This window comes from Lemur catta, chromosome X (assembly GCF_020740605.2).
Source record: "Lemur catta isolate mLemCat1 chromosome X, mLemCat1.pri, whole genome shotgun sequence".
Taxonomy (NCBI): domain Eukaryota; kingdom Metazoa; phylum Chordata; class Mammalia; order Primates; family Lemuridae; genus Lemur; species Lemur catta.
Genome location: NC_059155.1, coordinates 58,837,831 through 58,861,935, shown reverse-complemented (window position 1 = coordinate 58,861,935; position 24,105 = coordinate 58,837,831). Strand labels below are relative to the sequence as shown.

The window sequence follows — 24,105 nt, the reverse complement described above, 5'->3', positions numbered from 1 at the left end:
CATCAGCATTGTGTAGTTTTCAGCATACATATCCTATACATTTTCTATTAGATTTATACCTAAGTATTTCAATTTCGCAACAATTATAAATAGTATTGTTTTAAATTTCTTTCTACCTGTTTATTATTAGTATATAGAAATGTGATTGTTTTTGGTGTGTTAATCTTGTGTGCTTCAAACATGCTGAACTTCTAAGAGTTTCCTTTGTTTGTTTGTTTTTGTTGGTTTTAGATTCCTTGGGATTTTCAACATATATTACCAGTAAATAGGGATAGTTTCATTTCATCCTTTCTAATCTGATTGCCTTTTATTGCCTACTTTCTCTGCTATTAATATAACCATTCCTTTTTTCTTTTAATTAGTATTGACATGGTATATTTTCCATCCTTTCACTTTCAATCTTCCTGTATTTGTTTTATTCGAAGTGAGTTTCTGTTGATAGTATATAGTTGGGTCATGTGTTTTTATCCACTCTGCCAATCTCAATCTTCGATTTGGTGTATTTAGACCATTTGCATTTAATGTAGTTATTGATATGTTAGAGCTTAAATCTAACATTTTATTCTGTTTTCTCTTTGTTCTCTTTTTTTTTTTTAAGAGCCATTAACCTAGACTTCTTTTTTTTTTTTCTCTTTGTTCTCTTTTTTGTTTCTCTATCTTCTTTTTTCCCTGCCCTAATTGTGGGTTACTTAAACATTAATGAGAATTCCATTTTGATTTATCTCTAGTGATTTTGAGTATATCTCTTCATATAGATATTTTTAGTGGTTGCTATAGGTTAGAGTCTATTAATGTTGTCATTTTACCAGTTTGAGTGAAGTATAGAAACTTCACCTCTCTTTATATCACTTTATGCTCCCTCATTTATAATAAAATTGTCTTAAATATTTCCATTACATAGATTTAGAACCACATAAGACATTGTTGTAATTTTTTCTTCTACCATCAAACATAATCTAGAAAATTCAAGAGGAGAAAGAAGTCTATTGTGTGTGTGTGTGTGTGTGTATGTGTATGTGTGGATTGTTTCTTCTTTCCTGATATTCCAGGATTCCTTCTTTTGTCTTTCCTTTTTGTTTAGAGAACTTCCTTTAGCCATACTTTTAGAATAGGTCTGCCAATGATGAATTCTTTTAGTTTTCCCTCATCTGAGAATGTCTTGATTTCCCCTCCATTCCTGAAAGGTATTTTCTCTTGGTATAGGATTCTGAGTTGACAGTACTTTTCTTTCAGGAGGTGAAAAAATATTGTGCCACTTCCTGCTAGCTCCATTGATTTGTGATAAGAAATAAGATGTTATTCAAATTATCTTTCCCATATACGTAATATGTCATCCCTTTCTCTCTGCTTTCAAGATTTTTTCTTTGCCTTTAGCTTTCAAACATTTGAGTAAGATGTGTCTTGGTATGGATTTCTTATCCTGTTGGGGTTTGTTTAGCTTCTTGAGTCATCAGGTTTATATCTTTTGCCAAATTTGGGAAGACTTTAGGCATTATATGTTCAAGTACTTTTTGTAGCCCTGCTCTTTCTTCTTTCCATCTAGTACTTCAATACTATGAATGTTAGATCTTTTCTTATAGTCCAAAAGAACCCTGAGGCTCTGTTCATTTTTTTTCAGTCTACTTTCTTTCTGTTGCTCATAGTGGGTCATTCCTATTGTTCTATCTTCAAGTTTATTGATTCTTTCTTTTGTGTACTCCATTCTTCTGTTGACACTACAGACATACATTGTTTTATTGCATTCATTTGATTGCACTTTACAGACACTGCATTTTTTACAAATTGAGTTTTCGTGGCAACCCTGCATTGAGCGAGTCTATTGAAAAGACACCTTTTTTTCCAACACCATGTACTCCGTTTGTGTCTGTTTGATACATTGTAGTAATTCTTGCAATATTTCAAACATTTTCATTATTATATCTGTCATGGTGGTCTGTGATCACTGATCTTTGATGTTATCATTGTAAATCTTTTGGGCACCATGAACCGTGTCCATATAAGATGGCAAACTTAACTGATAAATGTGTGTGTTCTGACTGGTCCACCGACCTACCATTCCTCTGTCTCTTTCCCTCTCCCCAGTCTTCCCTATTCTCTGAGACACAACAATATTGAAATTAGGCCAATTAGTAACCCTGTAATGTCCTCTAAGTGTTCAAGTGAAAGGAAGGTTTGCATATCTCTTCCTTTAAATCAAAAGCTACCAATGATTAAGCTCAGTAAGGAAGGCATATCAAAAGCTGAGATAGGCTGAAAGTCAGGCCTCTTGTACCAAACAGCCAAACTGTAAATGCAAAGGAAAAGTTCTTGAAGGAAATTAAATGTGTTACTCCATTGAACACAGAAATGATAAGAAAGCAAAACAGTCATATTGCTGATATGGAGAAAATTTTAGTGGTCTGCATAGAAGAGCAAACAAGTCACAACATTCCTGTAAGCCAAAGCCTAATCCAGAGCAAGGCCCTGGCTCTCTTCAATTCTATGAAGGCTAAGAGAGCTGAGAAAGCTGCAGAAGAAAAATTTGAAGCTAGCAGAGGTTGGTTCATGAGGTTTAAGGAAAGAAGCTATCTCCATAACATAAAAGTGCAAGGTGAAGCAGCAAGTGGTGATGTAGAAGGTACAAAAAGTTATCCAGAAGATCTAAGATAACTGATGAAGGTGGCTACACTAAACAACAGAATTTCAATGTAGACAAAACAGCTTTATAGCGGAAGAAGATGCCATCTAGGACTTTCATAGTGAAAGAGGTATCAGCGCCTGGCTTCAAAACTTAGAAGTACAGGCACTTTTGTTAGGGGCTAATGCAGTTGGTGACTTTAAGTTGAAGCCAATGCTCATTTACCACTCCAAAATCCTAGGACCCTTAAGAATTATGCTAAATCTACTCTGTCTGTGCTCTATAAATGGAACAACAAAGCCCGGATGACAGCACATCTGTTTACAGCATAGTTTACTGAATATTTTAAGCCCACTGTTGAGACTTACTGCTCAGGAAACAAAAGATTCCTTTCAAAATATTACTGCTTATTAACACATTGACTGCCATGTGAGTTGTATTTAACTCAGGCTAGTTTTGGCCCTGGGGCCTCGTGAAGCAAAACCCTGCATTTGGTTTGGGAAAATCTTACTTGTTGATATTCTTATTGTTACAATTAATATTGACAATTTAATTCTAAAAATGTGGGTTGTGTTGCATATAACTCACACACAGAAAACAATAAAAAACAACAAATTAGAAAGTATTGTTTTGATTTAAGAAACTGTGACCCCAGGGAAAATTTTTTTTCTAGTGTGGCAGTCAACGTGTTCACAATGCACCCAGTCACCTGAGAGCTCTATGGAGATGTAGAAGGAGATTAATGTTGTTTTCATGCCTACTAACACAATATTCATTCTGGAGCCCATGGATCTGGGAGTAATTTTGGCTTTCAAGTCTTATTTATTTAAGCAATATTTTGTAAAACTATATCTGCCATAGGTAGTGACTCCTCTGATGGATCTGGACAAAGTAAATTGAAAACTTTCTGGAAAGAATTCACTATTCTATATACCATGAAGAATATTTGTGATTCATGGGAAGAGGTCAAAATATCAATATGAACAGGAATTTGGAATAAGTTGATTCCAATCCTCATGGATGACTTTGAGGGGTTTAAGACTTCAGTGGAGGAAGTAACTGCAGATGTGGTAGAAATATTATAGCAAGAGAATTAGAATTAGAAGTGGAGCCTGAAGGTGCGATTGAATCGCTACAATCTCATGATAAAACTTGAATGGATAAGGAGTTGCTTCTTATGGATGAACAAAGAAAGTTGTTTCTTGAGGTGTAGTCTACTTCTGGTGAAGATACTATGAACATTATTGAAATGACAAAAGGGTTAGAATATTAAACTTAGTTGATAAAGCAGCAGCAAGGTTTGAGATGGACTCCAATTTTGAAAGAAGTTCTGTGGGTAAAATGCTATCAAACAGCATTGCATGCTGTAGAGAAATCTTTTGTGGAAGGAAGAGTAAATCGATGCAGCAAACGTCATTGTTGTCTTATTTTAAGAAATTGCCACAGCCACCAGTCTTTAGTCAGCAGCTGATCAGTCAGCAGCTATCAACACTGAAGCAAGACCCTTCACCACCAAAAAGATTATGACTCACTGAAAGCTCAGATGATCGTTGGCATTTTTTAGCAAGAAAATATTTTTCAATTAAGGTATGTATGTTGTTTTGCAGACCCAATGCTATTTCACACTTAATAAACTACAGTATATTGTAAATATAACTTTTCTATGCATGGAGAAACCAAAAAATCTGTGGGATTCACTTTATTGTGGTTCCACTTTAGTGTGGAACCAAACCTGTGATGTCTCCGAGGTATGCCTGTATTCATTTAGTTTTTTATTGTGAATATTGTATTTTTAAATTCTAAAATTTTCCATTTGGTTCTTTATATATTTTATATCTTTGCTAGGACTTGCTATTTCTTCGCTGAGTCTTTCTGTTTTTTCATTCATTTCATGCATGTCTGTAATTACTCACTGATACATTTTTAGGACGGGTATTTATCATATCATTCTAACATTTCTGTCACCTTGGTGTTGGTATCCATTGACTATTTTTTTCACTCAGTTTGAATCTTCCTGGTTCTTGTATGATATATGATTTTTTTATTGAAATCTGGACATTTTGGGTATTATGAGAGTCTGAAACATAATTACACTTTCTGTTTTAGCTAGCTTCTTATGACACCACTGTGGCAAGAAATGGGGTCGCTGTCTCATTACTTCTGTGTGGAGGTAGAAGTACAGGTTCCTCACTTGGCCTCTATTGATACCTGAGGAGGGAGGCTCCTTGTTCCTGCTAGGCTTCCACTGATACCTCCCTTGCTGGGAGTGCCTCGTTGCTACTCCCCATGTGGCCTTCTCTGCCACCACAGAAAAGGGGAGTGGACTCCTCGCTGCTGGGCAGTGGTGGAAGTTCTGATGCTTCACCAGGCCTCCTCTGATACTATCTCAGCAGGGAGAAGAAGGGGCCCCTTGTTAGTGCCAAGTGGGGGTGGATGCCCATGCTCCCCACGTGTTCTCGATCGACATCGTGAGTATAGGAAGGCTTGTTATCACCCAGTGTGGATGAAAGTCCTGTTTCTGTATTTTGCCTTTTCTAAAACACCTGAAGAAGAGGGATTGGGGCACCCATTACAGTCAGACTAGAGTGGAAGTCTAGGCTTCCCACTCAGCCTTTGTTGGCATGAGTGGCAATGGGGCCATACATTTTCTGTGGTGTTTGGTTGGAATAGAGCAGTTATTGTCTAAAAATTTTCTGTCTTGCTAGGCTACCCCTCTCCTGGATAGTGAGAGCAGGCTTTCATTAGAGCTTATTTTGTCTGTGCCTGCTAGCATTTCCAAGTTGTTGCTTCTCAGCTCCAAATTTGGACTAAATATGGCAAAAAGAAAACCCAGGAAACTACCAGTGTGTTGTGCCTTGGAACCCAAGGTGCCTTGGTTGGTTTGCTTCTGTAATGTACTAGAAGTCTTCTTCATTGCAATAAGACCCTTCTAATTGGATTGTGTTTTACTCTTGAGTTTTGAAATTTCTTTATGTATTGTGGATACTAGTCCTTTATCAGATGGGTGTTTTTCAAATATTTTCTCCTAAGGAGTGGTATCAGAGGAAGCCAGATGAGAGTCTTCTTATGTTTGTTTTACATAAAATGTTAAAGGGTTTTAATTATCTTAGTGGAAGGAATAGTGAAAAATTCATCTCCATTTTCCCAGAAGCAGAAGTCATCTTAATAATTTTTTGACTCCACATTCTAAGATTTATAAGTGTTATCTCCCCATATCTTTAATAAATTCAAAATCAAATAAATGTCTTTACTAAAAATCCAATGTCTGTTTTTTATAGAATGTCTTTTGTTTTTTTGGGTAGATGCCCAGTAATGGGATTCCTGGATCAAATGATAGATCTACTTTTATCTCTTTGGGATATCTCCATATTACTTTCCACAGAGGTTGCACTAGTTTGCAGTCCCACCAGCAGTGTATGAGTGTTCCTATCTCTCCACATCCATACCAACATTTATTGTTTTGGGACTTTTCGATAAAGATCATTCTCAATGGAGATAAGTGATATCTCATTGTGGTTTTGATTTGCATTTCCCTGATGATTAGAGATGTTGAGCATTTTTTCATATGTTTATTGGCCATCATTCTGTCTTCTTTTGAAAAGTTTCTGTTCATGTCCTTTGCCCACTTTTTGATACGGTTGTTTGATTTTTTTCTTGCTGTTTTTCCTGAGTTCTAAATAGATTCTAGTTATCAGCTCTTTATCAGATGTGTAGCATACAAATATTTTCTCCCATTCTGTAGGTTGTCTGTTTGCTCTCATGATAGTTTCTTTGGCTATGCAGAAGCTTTTTAATTTAATCAGGTCCCATTTATTTATTTTTGTTGTTGCTGTGATTGCCTTTGGGGTCTTCTTCATATATTCTTTGCCTAGAGCAATGTCTAGAAGAGTATTTCCAATGTTTTCCTCTAGAATTCTTGTAGTTTCACACCTTAGGTTTAAGTCTGTTATCCACCGTGAGTTGATTTTTGTGAGAGGCGAAAGGTATGGATCCTGTTTCAGTCTTTTACATGTGGCTATCCAGTTTTCCCAGCACCATTTATTGAATAAGGATTCTTTTCCCCAGTGTATGTTTTTGTCTGCTTTGTCAAAGATTAGACGGCTATATAAGGATGGTTTTATATCTGGGTTCTCAGTTCTGTTCCATTGGTTTATGTCCCTGTTCTTGTGCTAGTACCATGCTGTTTTAGTTACTATAGCCTTGTGGTATAGTTTGAAGTCTGCTAAATTGATGCCTCCCATTTTGTTCTTTTTGCATAGGATTGCTTTTGGTATACAGGGTCTTCTCTGGTTCCATACGAAGCATAAAATTGTTTTTTCTGTATCTGTGAAGAATGATGTTGGTATTTTAATAGGGCTTGCATTGAATCTGTAGATCACTTTGGGTAGTATAGACATGTTTATAGCAGCACAATTCACAATTGCAAAGATGTGGAAACAACCCAATTGCCCATCAATACGTGAGTGGATTAATAAAATGTGGTATATGTATACCATGGGATACTATTCAGCTATAAGAAACAATGGTGATGTAGCACCTCTTGTATTATCCTGGATAGAGCTAGAACCCATTCTACTAAGTGAAGTATCCCAAGGATGGAAAAATAAGCACCACATGTACTCACCATCAAATTGGCTTCACTGATCATCACCTAAGAGCACATTTATGAATAACATTAATCGGGTGTTGGGCAGATGTAGGGGGGGAGGGGATGGGTGTATACATACATAATGAGTGCAATGCGCACCGTCTAGGGGATGGACACGCTTGAAGCTCTGACTTGGAGTGGGGGGAAGGGCAATATACGTAACCTAAACATTTGTATCCCCGTAATATGCTGTAATAAAAAAATTAAAAAGTTAGAAAAGATCAAATGGGGTTGCCATGAGGAAAAGCAGGTAGTTTTGTGAATTAGGAGGCACTTTACCTGTCTAAGGTATTATAATTGCACGTGGACATGCTGCTAAAGATTTCTGCATAATTCCAATCTTGGAGTAAAGGTACTAAGAAAGATCATTTTATGAAGAAACCCTACAGTATATAAAATGAACTATCCATTTATAATGTGAAGAAAAAATAAAAATAAAAACACTAAATTGAAGGATAGATACTATATGTTTCATTTTTATTAATGTCTGTCAAATATTCTCAGCTAAATTTAAGTTCTTTGAATGTAGAAATCATGTCTCATATGTGTACGTCATATATCTTCTTCTGCAGGATGTAGTATTGTGTTGGGTACGTGGTAAGCTGTTGGAATGTTTAAACATCCTCATGGAATAGCTGAAATAGCTTATAAGGCTTTCCTATGGCTCATATTCCTTGAGGATTTTTATTTAGGAGGAACAATCTCCCTGGAAAACCTTTCTTTATAGTAAAGAGTTTTTGGACATTACAATAATAGAAGTAAGGTGGAGAAAGCAGAAAACACAAGATGTATTTTCAGAGGACTTGATCTTTGGTTTTGCCATTGAGGTTACTAGTAGTATCATCATTAACAATTTAGTTAAGTTTTCTGAGACTCATTTCCCTCATCTTTAAAATTGTAATAATAGAACCAACTTTTCAATATCATTGTGCAGATTAAGTGAGATCATGAATGTGTACAAGGGGAGGAAAAATTTAGTGTGTCTCCATGTTCTAAATGGACAAAATAAGCACAAATTAACAAATAAATTAACAAATAAACAGCAATAAAGTGAGAAAGGATATATAGAAGAGAGAAAATTATTGTTCACTGAGGGTATCTAAGAGAAAGGGGGTGGTATATGAGCTGGATGTTGCCTTGTGGAATGTTAAAAGTAGGACTGAATGAAACACATTCAGGTGGAACGGAATATGTGAATAAAGACAGGAGTGTTGTGAATAGAAGGAAATCTACATTAGGGAAGAGAAAGTAGGCATCTTTGGCAAATAATGGGGACTTATTTTGAAGAAAGCTATAAAGGCAAATTGACATAGATCTGAGTGGACATTAGTACTACGATAAACATTTTAGATTTCTTTGTATAAAGGAGAAAAATGGATGTGGAATTTTCTGAGCAGTAGACTCTCCAGGGCATAATGATATGCATAATCAAGATATACATTAAAGGAAGATGAAGGTGGAATAAAAAAAAACCAGTGTCTTTATTAGAACTACTAAATGCATGAAACCTTAAACACCCAAGCTGTTTCTTCTAGCTGGTGAAAGAAACATGAATCCTGAAGATGTTGAGTATGCCTCACCGGTCCTTGTAACTTAACAACTTCTTCAAGCCTCAGTCTTAAACCTGGGTCCTGATGAGCATGCCAACTCTGGATCTTGGTGCAAGTGTCAAGATCCCTTCTGAGGATATGTCTCTGAACTGCCGGCTTTTTGGACTTCAGGCCAGTTTCTATTTTGAGTGAGAGCTCCAATCTAGCAAGAGCACATTGATTACTTTCCAGCTAATCAAAGGGAAAGCATTGGTTGCCTGTTCTGGCATCTTGTTCAGCTAAAAATGATTATGTCTCCGGCTTCTAATGCAAAGATATATTCTTCCTTTTTTTCTCCTGTGATGAGGGTGCAGAATATAGTTCAATTTTGTTAAGTATAAAGTTAATGTATGCCTTTGAATAGACTTTGAGAAGTTATACAGGGTAGATTTTTCTCTCTAGGGGAAAAAGTGGAATATTACCTGCCCTTCTCCTCTCAGTCATAAAAAAAGATTTGATTTAAATTTACACACACTGAAGATTTCTTACCTGTGCTTGTCCCTCTTTGCATTTCAGAAAGAGGTTTTTTAAAGTACCCATGGCCCTTCTAAGAGAATGGAACATTTTGAACAAAAGTTAAAAACTAATTTTGGTTCATGCATTTTGTATGAGATTAAGAAATTTTTCTTTTGTAATCTCTCTCTCTCTCTCTCTCTCTCTCTCTCCTCTCTCTCCTCTCTCTCTCTGTCTCTCTCTCTCTCTCTCTCACACACACACACACACACACACACACACACACACACACACACACACTTTTGGTGTGTGTGATTCTTTGCTACTCTGTACTTCCTAGAAAAGGCTTGGGGTTTAATAAAGGAAAGTTTAAGGATGAGTGGGAGAGTGATGGGGAGTATGGCTGATCTATTAGATGTGATTCACTATGACTATTATGATGAATCTCCCGGAACAGGAAGAATTGCTTGAAGCCCCTTTCATGCCACAGTAAATTGCCACCATAAAAAGAATTTCTTCTCCCCTCCCCATTGCTCATCAAGGTAAAAGCTTGCAATGGTTTGTCACAGCTGGACTGGGAAAATAGCTCTGTGTTGCCTGTGTATTATATCCCAGGATCTGAGTAGCTCTCTTAACCTGAGACCTCGTGCAGTCATGGAATACAATAGTGATAGCAAGCCAAGGCTCAGAATGCATGTGTCAGTTGTCCTAAGGCCACAAAGCTAATAAGTGTCAGAGCTGGGACTCAAATCCATTCTCTGTGTGTGACTCCGGATCCCGTCTCTTTCCCTCTATCTACATTGCTGAGTTTGGGATAATTCCAGTCATTAGGACTATCACAATTCTACAAGTCACTGAGATAGTGCTGTATCAGACCTCTACCTAAGAATTGGTTTGAAAATGTTAAGACCAGTAAAGGATAAACTAAGTTCTCCTTAGGAAGTTGTTTTTTTTAAATAATTTTTTTCTCTTTTTTTCCTGACATATAAAGGGCTTAGATGTCCTTAGGAATTTGAATCCAGAATGAGGGATTCTTCCAAGGTGACTTCCCACCTAACTTTGAAGAGGCTCATCCAGAACCATGATTACTTTCTGACTTAATAGATACTCTGTAGATGTTAGTTCTGTCCCTCTGTCTCAGCACTTACTATGGGTCATATACAGTGCTAGCAGCTCTAAAGTGCATCATGTCATTTAATTGTCACAGCTCTCTTGTGAGGTGTAAAGGTGAATATATACCCATATTACAGATGAGGAGTTTGAGGTACAAAGAAATGAAGAACCTGACATGTCCACTATTGCACAGACAGCCAGGTCTGTCTGACTTTGTATCTAGTTTGCTCTCTGTATCATCTCAGTTGGTTCCTACCTACCTACCTACCTACTTCTGTCTCAGTAATATTTTCAGACTCTTTAAATTGAGTATCTTAACTCTGTTCTTCAGAAATCCTTGTAGGAGTTTAAAAATCCTTAAGTTGTATATGCTTTTTCCCTTGCCTCGCCCTGTGAGTGTTATCCTCAGCAGTAACCTTGACCACTGCGAAAGCCCTGAGCAAAAGAAAGTGTAAATTGGTCTGAGAGGATAATTGAGTCTTTCTCAGTTATGCAGGCGTTAGCTTTGCCTTGGCCTGAGATGCTCGCCAGTCTCCACAGAAGAATAAACTGAGTTAATTAGCTCCTGGATGGGGTGAGGGTTAAGGTTCTAGGTGTGGGTCTGTTTGCAACTGAAGTGATGGTTGTTGGCTCCTTATGTTAAGACATTCAGTTGCCATCAGTTGAGTGAAGGCATCTTCTTTTCTGACCTGAAGCTAGGTCAGCCTCAGTCAGCAGGCAAATGTTGTCATTTGTATCCTGGATTCCTCCTGTTTCTTTGGGGTGTGCTATGTTTAATAATGTATGCATTAGGAGATACTAAAAAACGAGTTTTTACTTGAGTCTTTTTCTCCCAATAGGTTTAAATTGCCCTCGAAGTGTATGTATGTATATGTGTGTGTGTGCTTTAGACCAAGTATCACTGGAGAAACTGCCACCCATTATGTGTAGGTTATTGCATTTGTGGAGCAAAATATCCCTTAAGTGATATATCAACTATGTGTCATAAAATATGAACTCAATTTATGTGTGTATGTTTTCATTTCAGGCATCTTTAATAGGGAAATATATTCTTGTAAATTAGTTTACAGTGTTTCTAAATAATAAATCATAAAGACCAGTAAAAGGAGACATCTAAAATGTGCATATTTGAGAGTCTATTTTATGTTGATTAACCTTAGGTGCTTTTCCCATAATTCTTACTATTGTCATTTTCCTTTGCTGTCAAACAACAATTCATTTTTGGAACATAAGATACATAATTATGAATGTTAACACAGCACCCTGCTGCAGCTCATCTCCCTTTGCAGTATGGCACAAGTTTACTTTGGGGACACAAAAGTACGTTTTCCCATTGTTCATAGTAACTGTAATTAGACACTACACTTGAGATTTAAATATATTCATTATTTACCTATTTTTTCCTAATCAGAATTTTTGACATCAAACTATAGAAAAATAATATTTTTAATTCAACTAAGAACAAAATAAAAGTGAAAGAAAAAATTCTGTTAAATAGAAGGAAAAAGTTCTAGTGTTCAATAGTGCAATAGGGCAACTATAGTTAACAATAATTTATTATATTTCAGAATGGCTAGAAGTTTTCAAATGTTCCCAACATAAAGCAATGATAAATGTTTCAGGTGAATCATGTCCCAATTACTCTGATTTGATCATTATATGTTATATGCTTTCATCAAAATATAACATGTACTCCATGAATATGTACAATTATTATGTAACAATACAAAATTTTTAAAAAAGTGAAAGAAAAAATTTGTGTTATGGAGGATAGAGCAGTGGATTTGGGGGTTTTAAATGTGGGCTCTGAGTACTCTGATGAAGTAGTGGAAATACTTGGCAAGTCTTTAAACATCTCATAGTTTTGTCTTCAGAGCAATAATTTCCACCTGACCGGGATCTGGTAAGGATTAAATAGGTACTTCATGAGAAAGTACCTAGAACAGTACCTGATACTAGATATATATTTAGTCAATGTGTATCATTCTTAATATGGTATTTGAGCATTAAACAGAAGGTAGGCATTTTCCAAAAATTAATTCACCAAAACACTTTAAATAGCAAGCTATCATGATACAATTTCATTGATTTAATAAATATTTTTTGAGTGTTTAGTATGTTTGTTGAGCAATTTGGTGGTGATCACAGCAGGAATATATCCTAGCCCTGTGCTCTAGTTGAGAGAGAGAAGACATATATATAAATCGTCTACTCCCTTGCCTGGGTAAAATGGCTGGGCAAGGAAGTAGATAATTATCAAAATGAGAGATACCAGCAGCATGTGGTTTTGAAGACTGGAGGAGGAAAACATAACAATGTGCTTGCAAAGAAGAGGGGGAGCTTAGCCTGATTCCTAAATGGTTTGTGGGAAGGCATAAAGAGAGGATGGAGAGGAATGTAGGTTTGGGGAATATTGAGGAGGCCCATTCAACCTAAGGTTTACATAGGCGATCAGTGAAAAATAAATTTGAACAATCTGTAGAAGGCCCGGAAAAGCAAACTTTACTTAGCAGGCAAAGGGGAGGCATTATAGGATTGTATGTAAATAGTGTTTGTGGAAAATTGATGTGGGTTGGATTGGATGTAGGGAGGTCATGCAGCGTGATTGTTTATGCAAAGGAGAGAGTAGTGACAGTAGGATAGACAGGATGAGTTAATAGGGCAAGATGTTTCAAAGCCAGTACTTGGTGACTAATTTAATATAAAGGCTAAAGAAGAGGAGGAGTAAACAATTACAAGGTTTGAGCCAGTTAGACCTTTAAAGTTTTAAAACAAACAAAACAAGACAAAAAGATAAAGTAGGAAGAGCTAGGCTTGGTGTCAATTTTGGTTTTGTTTTCTTTTGTTTTTAGTTTGAGGTGACTGATGGGATATATAGAGATCTAACTGGCAGTTTTAAGGAGTAAGTAAAACTGGTGTGCTGTTTAGGTGACTTATTAGAACTAGAGATTGTCCTAGAAGTATAGAATGCTGTTCCTAATCTAAACTAATCCAAATTCCACGTAAATATCTTCAGGTTGTCCCTTCATCCTAAAAGCAATCTGTTCTTACCTTCGTCCTCCTCCAACTACCAATCTATTTTCCTTCACAACCAAACCTCATAGACTATTGCAAAGTATTCTTACACTCATTGTCTCTATTTTCTCACCTCCCACTTCCTCACTGCAGTCTGCCTTCTGCCCCTACCACCACCACGACACTCTTCTCTGTATGGTTCCAAGATGAATTACCATCCTCCACATTGAAAAAAAAATCAAGGAGCATCTTTCCTTCTCCTTTTCCAATGAGGAATTTTTCAATTGCAGTTTTTCAGCCATTGGTATATAATAGAACTGCTGTCAAACCACATATCAGCTGTATGAGCTTTAGTAAGTTACTTAATCACAGTTTCCTTATCTGTAAAATGAGAATAGCTATATTTACCTTATAGAGTTACATGGGTGAATGATGTCATATGCACAAGCCCATTGGAAACAGTAGCTGTTTAATAAATATTATTTTCTTTTGTTATTGCAGCATTGGGCACCACTGAGCACTTCTTTCTAGGATTTTCTTTCTTCTTCTTATCATTATAACACCTCTTTTTACTGGTTTGCTTCTTACTGCTTACCTTTAGCTCTTTGTCCTTAATTTTTCTCTTAACTACTAGTATAGACCAGAACAGTGGTTTCAAACTTGAGTGTACATTAAACTCCCCTGGAGAGTTTGTTAAAGATCATACTGCTACTTCCCTCTCCCCAGAGTTTCTAATCCAGTAGGGGCCAAGAAGTTCTCAGGTAATGCTGATGCTCCGGTGTGGGGACTGAACTTGTGAGAACTGCTAATCTACAGTTCTGCCTCAGACCTTCTTTCTTATTATATGAACTTGTCTTGAGGGGCTTTATGTGCCACTGATGATGCCCAGATTTCTATATCCAGGGAAGATCACATGCCCAGATTTCAGAATGTCACTGTCAACTGCATGTTAGATTTCCGCACAAAGTTGTCTCTCAGGGACATTAGAATCTAACGTGCCCAAGCTGATTCTAAAGTACATATGTCAGATTAGTCAGGAAAGGTCTGAAGAAAAGAACAATAAAGGAGAAAGATCCTCGTCCTATTGAAACAGTAATTAAAATGCTAGCACATAAATACATAGATAATCAACTCTAGATAGTGATCTAGAAACAGTTTAGTGTATGATTTTTAGCATATGACTTTATCTTGAAATAGTAAAGGTCTTTAGCAAAATACGAAACCTGGAAGCCATAGAGGAAAAAATTGTTAAATTTGACTACATAAAAGCTAAAATTTAAAGCACCAGAAAAATACATAAATAAAAGGCAAAGACAAAAAACTGGGACAACAGTTTTGTATATGATATGGCAAGGGGCTGATTCCCCTAATATACAAAGAGCTCTTGAGAATCACTGAGGAAAATGCCAGCAAACCAACCTTAAAGAGGAAAAAAGGGCCCGAACAGGCAGTTCAGACAGAAAGAAAGTTGGCTTATAAAAGTAAATGGAAAGATGCTCAACAACACTAATAATTAAAGAAGTATAGATTAATTTAAGCAACAAGACACAACTTTCACCTATCAGAATGGCAAAAATCAGACCATGTAGTATACATTTTTTGGTAAGCCTGTGGAGAAACACATGCACTCTTATACATCACTACTCAAAGTGTGGGCTTTGGACTAGCAGCATCTACACTTACCAAGACTTTCTTAGAGATCCAGCCCTATCCCAGACCTACTAAATCACAACCTGCATTTTAATGAGATCGAAGTCTGTGAATGTAAATACCTCAGAACAGGAAATTCCCCAGGGGCTTATGTGGACCCTTGAGAAACCAGGTAAAAGCCTTTGTGAAAAGAGACCTTCTAGGGAGGAACATTTATGTCAGTTGCTCATCAGCCCATCCATCCCCCTGACAAGGGCAGCTGTGACCCAGCAATTACCCTCTTGGTTCTGGAAACTTCCTCACCATAAAGAAATACATTCCTGCCCCTGTAGCCCAGGTACTTTTTAAGCAGATGCCCTCTATTATATACATAGCACTGATAGCTGAAGGGAGGCTCCCAGCCTACCTTGGAAAGCAAGACCCCACATAAGTCAAAGCAGCAGCAGCCAGTATTTTGAAGAAGCCATTTGAAAATCTGTTTTGTTTTTTTTTTATTTGAGACAGAATCTCACTCTGTTACCCGGGCTAGAGTGCTGTGGCATCAGCCTAGCTCACAGCAACCTCCAACTCCTGGGCTCAAGTGATCCTCCTGCCTCAGCCTCCCAGGTAGCTGGGACTACAGGCATGCGCCACCATGCCCGGCTAATTTTTTCTATATATATTTTTAGTTGTCCATATAATTTCTTTCTATTTTTAGTAGAGACGGGGTCTCGCTCTTGCTCAGGCTGGTCTCGAACTACTGATCTCAAATGATTCACCCGCCTGGGCCTCCCTAGAATGCTAGGATTATAGGCATGAGCCACGGCGCCCGACCTTGAAAATCTGTTTTAAAATGTATGGTAGAGTAGTGGTTCTCAAAGGTGAGTGTGCATTAGAATCACCTAGAGAGCTTGTTAAAACTCAGAGTTTCTGATTCAGAAAGTCTGGAATGGGGCTCCAGAATTTCATTTCTGACTAGTTCCTGGGCGATACTGATGTTGGTCTACAGAGCAAACTTTGAGGCCGGGCGTGGTGGTCTGTAATCCTAGCACTCTGGGAGGCAGAGGAGGGAGCATTGCTTGAGGCTAGGAGTTCGAGACCAGCCTGAGCAAGAGCAAGACCCCGTCTCTACTAAAAATAGAAAGAAATCAGCTGGACAACTAAAAATACATAGAAAAAATTAGCCGGGCATGGTGGCGCATGCCTGTAGTCCCAGCTACTCGGGAGGCTGAGGCAGAAGGATCACTTGAGCCCAGGAGTTTGAGGTTGCTGTGAGCTAGGCTGATGCCACGGCACTCTAGCCCAGGCAACAGAGCGAGACTCTGTCAAAAATAAATAAATAAATAAACATTTGAGAACCATTGTTTAGGAGGAAGAATTTGGAAGCAAAATCTTGTCTTTAAGCCTTGAGTGACTTATTTCACCTGTTTAAGCCTGAGTTTCTTCTTTTTAAAGAGTTTATAAGGTTGTTGTGAAGATTAAATGGAATGGTGCATATGAAAGTTCTTTATGAACTGTAAATATCATGTAAAAGTATTAGCAGTTAGGTGACTTCAGACATGGTATTTGCTGCCACCCCCTACCAGATTTTCCTATACTTTGTTCCCTCTCCAACCAACTTTGTCCCACCAAGTCCATCAGGCACCTGGAAAGGAACTAAAGTCTGGAAAGCCCAGAGTAGCATATTTTTCAACCCACTGAGTATGGCCTTGATAGTGAACTTGACTTGACCTCCCTTTTCCTCTGCCTGGCCTCCCCTCAAACTTGCTCCTTGTTCTTCCAGACGTGGTCTGCTCTCAAAGCAAAAAACAGCTCCCATTTTTTACTGGGGGTCAAAAATGTCAAATGAAGGTTTTTAAAAATTAGAACAAAAGCATCCACTGCCAAGCAAGAAAAACATGTTGAGAAAGAGAATTTTGCTAGGTTGGTGGGATCTAGGCTGATTTCTCTGAGGGCAAAATCCTGATGTTTGAAATAGTTAAGTGGAATCACAAGTATAATTGCAGATTCCTAGCTTGGGAATGTGTCAGACAGTCATATCAGACAGTTGCTTGGGTAAATGATATGTCCATGTAGAATAGTGTCATTTTTTTTTGGAAACCTTTTCTTATTCAAAAGGTGATACATGTATAGAGTAGAAAATTTGGAAATTTTTTAAAGTATGAAAAATAATGATGACCCTTAATCCCACCACACAAAAGTAAATACCCATTGCTAAGATATTAGCATGTTTACATCCAACCTTCAATATGTGAATGTTTTGTATGAATATGTATGTATATGCACAGATCTTTTGAATTGGGATTTTCAGGTTTGTATACTGTTTTTTTCACTTACCCTTATATTTTGAGCCTTTTTCAGGATCATTAAGTAGTCTTCAAAAACATCATTTTTAATGGCAAACCATTAATCCTTCATGTAGATGTACACTATTTTACCTAACTCTTCTTAAATGTTGGACAGTTAGGATATTCCTGATTTGACTATTATGAACAATCTTGCAGTAGATGATACTTCACGTACATAAATCAATACGTGCGTCTCTAATTGCTTTCCTAGGATAGAATCCTAGGAGTGGTAAACTGGATCACAGGGTAAGAACATTTCTTAAAACAAATATAATTCACATACTATAAAACTCACTATTCAAGTGTTTAATTCAGTGATTTTTAGTGTATCCACAAGGTTGTGAAACCATTACCATTCATTCCAGAAAAACATATGCAGCACTTCACAAATTTGCATGCCATCCTTGTGCAGGGACCATGCTAATCGTTTCTATATCATTGTAATTTTAGTATGTTGCCAAAACAAGCACAGTGGAAACATTGTAAGTCTGCTGAAACCATATGCCAAAATTCCCTCTACAAGTGTGTACCTTTTTCATTCCCACCCAGAAATGTATAAGAGTGCCTGTTTCCCCACAACTTTGCCGACACATTAAAAATGGCATTTTATCGTTTTGTCTCTCTCTCTCTTTTTTTATGAGACAGAGTCTCACTCTGTTGCCTGGGCTAAAGTGCCGTGATATCAGCCTAGCTCACAGCAACCTCAAACTCCTGGGCTCAAGCGATCTTCCTGCCTCAGTCTCCCAAGTAGCTGGGACTACAGGCGTGCGCCACCATGCCCGGATAATTTTTTTTTTTCCATTTATAGTAGAGACGGGGTCTCGCTCTTCCTCAGGCTGGTCTGGAACTCCTGACCTCAAGGGATCCTTCAAGCCTTGGCCTCCCAGAGTGCTAGTATTACAGGCATGAGCCACCGCGCCTGGCCGTTTTGTGTCTTTCACCAGCTCTTCTTCCTCTCCTGCCTGAACTATAGCTGTTTCATAGAGCTCTGTCATCCTCCCTCTCCTTTGCACACACTCACTATGGGCAGTCACATCCACTGCAACAGCCTCAGCTGCCTCCTTTCTGTGGATAGTGACCACTGCCCTAATCTCTTTTTAGCACTGCAGCCGAGATGTCAAGCTGCTCACTGGGCATACCTACCTACAGAATTTGCCAGCATAACAAACTCATGTCTGAAATGAAACTCATGTCTCCTGAAGCCAGCTCCTGCCCATGACTTCCCTCTCTAGATTAGAGGTACCACCCTTCTCTTAGGTACTTCACAGCCATCTCTCTCTCTCCTCCTTATCTAATTATTAATAGTCATCCAACTCTGTTGATTCTCTCTCATATCCTTCCTTTCTGCTCCATCCCCACTGCTATTGCTCTGGTTTTACCTTTTTTGTGTCTATTGCACTGGCATACACACTTCTCTATGCTTCCAGTATTTATGCACATGATTTATTCTACACATGGCTATGAGAATAACCTTCCTAATATACTGCTTGTACCATGTTGCTGTCCTACTCTGGAACCTCCAAAGGGTCTCTCTTGCCTATTGTATTATGTAAAGTAAATGCTTTAACCTGACACTTAAGGCCTACCATTCTCTTGCATCATTCTAATTTGACTTCCTCTGCACCTTATAGAAACTGTGTTTTCTTCCTTTGGCGGATCCCCACCCTTCCCACTTCTATTCATGCAAACCTGGCATGGCCTCTCTCCTACTCTTTTCCAGTTGCAATTGTACTGAGTCTTCCAAATTAGCTCAGAAGCTCTGTAAAGCCTTCCTTGATTCAATCAGCTGTGCCCTCTCCTTCTTTTAACTTTCATTTTGTTAGCATTTCCTTTCTGATACTCATGCCATTCTGTCCTCTTTAGTGGTCTTCCAGGTTATTTTTCTTCCGCTCTCCACCACACTGTAAATTCCTTAAGCACAGGGCTTATATCTTCTTCACTATGGTGTGTTCCCTGCTACCTCTCCAAGCCTCTTAAATGTAGATAAGAGCTCCATAAATGCTTGGATAAAACAATGGTAAAGACTGCCCATTGTTTTTTAGAGCTATTAATGACTCAGTTTGGGGAATGAATACTACACTAAGAAGGTGCAGATGCCAGATGACACAAGCGTCATGGTTTATTCCTTTTCCTTCCCTCTCTATGTTCCGTCCATCAAGAAGTACTGTCAGTTCTACCTCTTCAAAATCTCTCTAATAAAACCTCTTTTCCCTATCCCTACTGTTACCTTCATAGAACAAACCACCATTGTCTCTTACCTGGAAGAGCTTTTTTAATTGGTTCCCTGGTTCTACTCTTGCCCCCTCCCCAAATCTATCAGCCAAGTGAGACCTTTATCAAGTTTATGTCATGTTAGTCCCCTGCTTAAAAACCTCTAGCAGCTTCCCATTTCACTGAGAATAAAATTCAAACTGCCTACCTTAGCTTTTGAAAACTCCATGATCTGGCTTATGTACCTCCCCAACCTCATTTCCCACTACTGTCCGCCTTGCCAAGGGTGCTCCAGCTCTGCTGAATGTTGACCCTTCCTCATTGTCATGTTTGCTCAAAGCAGAGTACATGGGTGCTGTTGTTCCTAATGGGATCCTAGCTGTTGTTGGCTATTGTCTTAAGGCTTCATGTCTTTAGTAGTAGAAATGACTTGAGGAGTGACCGGAAGTCATTCTAAGGGTTTTGAGATTTGAATCTGGGGAAAACCTTTGTGGATTCCATCAGACTCCTGAAAAGTGGTATGTCCAACTGTCAGTTTGAGCTGAAGGAGAGAAGGAAGAAAGGGAACCTTGTATTATTCTCTAAGCCTCCTTCCCAAGGGATGCTATAAATATTACTGATAGAAACCAGAGCTGGAGAACAAACATCCTCCACCTTTTTTTTATCACTTTGGGTGTTGGTTTAGGAAATTGGGCATCATGGGAAAAACTTTAAGGCCATCTGTTGAGTCAGATAGTGCTGTGTGAACTTGCTGCCATTTTCCCTGTACATTCCTCTGAAGTCTCCTTCAGCCCTCTCGTGTTTCATCCTTAGCTTTTATACACAACGGGGAAAAGGGAAAGCTCTCTTTCCTTATTCAGATCATTTCATCATTTCAGATTCTTGTCTTGCTCCCCTTGCTTTTAGAAGCTGCAAAATATGCACTATCCACCTCTTTGCCTTGAGGATCATTGACAAAAAATAGTCTATGATAGGTATGTTTTATCACACTATACACAGAAAACCTAGAAATTGATCCCCAGCCCACTCTGAAAGAGAATTCTGAGTACTACGTTTCTAAACTACTAAGCTTTTTTCTACCCCCTGATATTTGCAAAGTTCTCCTGAGCCATCTGTATGGTTACTTCCTTCCAATTTTCTTTGGATAAAGAGGTGTCCTCGTGTCTTAAAGATTGCAATGTGAAAATGGGGAAACGGAAGCAGAAGGTCAAATGTAATAGTCCTAGGTAGATGAAGTTATTGCTTCCCACACAGAAAGCCAAAGAGCACCCCCTGACACACAGCATCATGTGGAGGAGTCTTTTTTCCACCCAGACATTCCCTTCCTTTCTTAGTCCCTACCCTAGGTTCCTTTTTAGCCAGGGATGGATCCTGAGGTGGAGGGTGGAGTGTGGAGAGGGGGATCCAGCAGATTTATGTGGAGGAACTTGCCCTGGCTATTCAGAGGGGATGGGAGGTAGGGAGGCAGAACTGGGTATCAAAAGCCCCTTCTCCAGAAAGTACCCGTCTCAGATGACCCAGATTATAGCTTTCCCATACTGACAAGAAAGCCAGTATCCTGAAAGTTCGCTTTAAAATTACACACTTATGTGCGCACACACACAGACACACACACAGACACTCACATTTCCCCCTTGGTTAGCTCTATAATAAGGAAGGGTTTCCTGATCACCAGGCTGCAAGGTCCCCTAGCCAAGGGTGGGGTGAGGGTGGGCCTTCAGAGCTCTGTGTCCCTCCATGGTGACCAAGCAGCTTCTCCCGTCTTCTGTCAGATAAACAAGCCATGCATTGTTCTGGCCCCAGGCCTGTCTGCAGGCTTCCCTTCCTGCTGAGCCGGCCAGAATGAGCTTGAGTTCCTTCATGTGGGGCAGGTGGAATGTGCTGTTTGAGGGCAGGCTGGAAGAGCCCCAGAAAGTAAACAGAGCTAATCAAGGACGCTCTTTTGTGCTTCTCCTTATCCAAACACTTTCAAAAGAGGAAAGGGCCCACACTACATTGTGGCGCAGACCTCAGGCTAACCACAACCCCAAGCAACAGGGGTCACATTTTCCTTATTGCCCTGCATTGGGGCAGAGCCATGGTTCTCTTTCTGCTAGTCCTCTCCCACCAAGTATCTCTTGAGGGGCCTGATGGGAGCCAGGCTCAGAGACAGGTGGTGCCCTCAGAGGATATTGGGGTGATAGCTGACTAGGGCAGCTGAAGACTGACTCTTTCTGGAATTGGTCCACCTCCCCCAGGCCACCTCTCACAATAGTCTTTACAGAGCCCCTTCCAGGAGCCAGTTTCTGGCTTATCGGCCGCTTCTGCCTGCATGTGCCTGCCCTCCTCTGCCCCTATGCCAAGTTCTTGTCCTATGAGTGCTTGGGAAAGAAGCAGTCGTCTTTACTGTCCCCTGAGCACAGGAAGTCACAATTGGTTGTGTTATCTGGAACTCAGTTCTGCTAAGTGGGAGAGTGCCCCTTTCCCCTCAATCCCAACTCCCAGCCTCTTCCCCAAATCCCAGACTGCCCAGTGAGGGCTCAAGTTCCTCTCTTATCTTCCCTTACCCAAGGGTTTCTCAAGTCTGTGCCCACCTGCCTACCCCCTCTTCTGGTGACTACCCAACTCTCATACTCCCACCCTGCCTCCTTACCTCAGCCAGCCCCACAAACCTGCTTGCACCTCCAGCCACCCTTTCCTCAGCTTTACCCAGCCACTGGCAAGGTCGGACTACCAACAAACCAGTTCCTCTTTATTTTGTTAGGAAGTGGGGAGCAGCAAGCCTCATCGGACAAGCCCTTTCACGAGCTGGGTTACCGAGTAGAAGGAGGAAGACACGGCGACCAGAAGAGTAGGGAAGGCTGGGCACCCAGACCTAAGGAATGACATGAAAAGAAACTGTTTATCCTGATGCTTTTTTGGCCTGGGGATTACTCCCCAGTATATTGCCACTCAAATGTGGTCATCACACGTCATCACACTGGCCGCATCACTATCACTCTGGAGCTTATTAGAAAGTCAGAACCTGGGCCCTGCTCCAGATCTGCTGAGTCAGAATCTGCATTTCGACCAGATCCCCGGGTGATTAGTGTGCCCACTAAAAGCTGAGAAGGGCTGCTCTAGAGTACTAGGTTTGGCTTTTGCGCCTTCTCTTAATTAGTCCTTTCTCTTTCATCTTCATTTGGATTGAAGAAATCAGTTGTCTTGCTACTAACAGTACCTTGCCCATTATTAGTTTTGGTAGAGGATAATATTAATAACAGATACAATTTATTGAGTGCCTGTCACATGCCAGGCATGTTTTACAGATGAGGTAATCAAGGTTCTGTGGCATGCCTAAGGCCAAGAACTAGTGAATGGTCAAGCTGACACTCCAAGCCAGATCTCAATGCCTCCCAAAGCCCCCAGACTTCCTCCCATGCAGTACCACCATACGATTGATAAAACTTAGCCCAGATTTCCCTATGAGGTACAGAAGGAAGAAAGGGGAAGGGGCCTTCAGGCATGATTTCCCCAGAGAGGAAAGGCTTAGCGTACTTCTTGTCCTGAGGGAGCTTGCGTAAGCCCTCTCTGGGGCCAGAAATTACTGGAATTGGGGCCAGAGGCCAAGGGAAACTGGAGTGGGTATCAGGAGTATTAATGAAGGGAAAACCCTAACTCTGAATACCCAAGAAACATTAAAATCTAATGCCTGAGCTTGGGCTTGTGGGGTACAACAAATCCATGTGGGGCTGCTCTGTTTCTGGCTATTGCATTGATCAGTGAGGGCATCATTTGGAGCCCCAGGTGGGGCCCAGGGCTGCTACATTATAGCATGCTATAGCTGGAAGGGTCATTTGTGACGCCTGAGTTCAATGTTTTGTTTTGCAGAGAGGAAACAGATGCCCAGAGAGGGAGAGTACGTTACCATAGGTCGGAGTGAATTCATAGCAGATCCAGGGACGCTGACCCCAAGAACCACTGTTCCATCTTTGCTAATGGCACCTTTTCTGGAGTTGGAGTCTGAGGTGTGAAATTGAGTTTTCTTTGGATCTGCTCAAGTGCCCATGGGAAGTACAGACCCTGCAAATACGGCCCACAATGTTTGTGAGCCGTGGTATCTCAGCAGGACCTTCACCTTAGAAAAATCTCTAAGTCACTTGCTCCCAGCTATGTAAAATCAGCTGCAGTGCTACTCCTCTGGACCTGGAGGCTGCTGGGCCTGGCTGACCTGGGATTTCCTTTTCTGGGACCCAGAGGACCTGCAGAGATGGCTGGGTGGGGTCAACTCAGTCCAGGAAGCACAGGAATTCTTTTAAGTGTATGTGTCTGGGGTATTTTTCTCTCTCACTTACGTGTATTTTTAAAAATTCTTTTTAGACACCCGCTTTATCTTTCCCAAACATCATTTCCTTACTCCTTTCCTGAGTTCTAGCAGTGGCTGGGGGCCCAGCTTCCTTATTGGCCTCTGAGCTGCAGAGGGGGTGGGCCAGGGCTCAGAGGAGGTTGGAGTAGGGAGCAGGG

At 39.8% G+C, this 24,105-nt stretch overlaps 1 protein-coding gene and 1 non-coding gene across 3 annotated transcripts in view; one reads left to right on the top strand and one right to left on the bottom strand.

Moving 5' to 3' along the window:
- Positions 1-24,105, top strand: part of SHROOM4 (shroom family member 4) — a 195,750-nt gene that overhangs the window by 125,295 nt on the left and 46,350 nt on the right. The gene's annotated exons all lie outside the window — the stretch shown is intronic.
- Positions 17,780-17,881, bottom strand: LOC123628957. Its single transcript, XR_006731836.1, has one exon. It is a non-coding gene; the product is annotated as a U6 spliceosomal RNA (small nuclear RNA).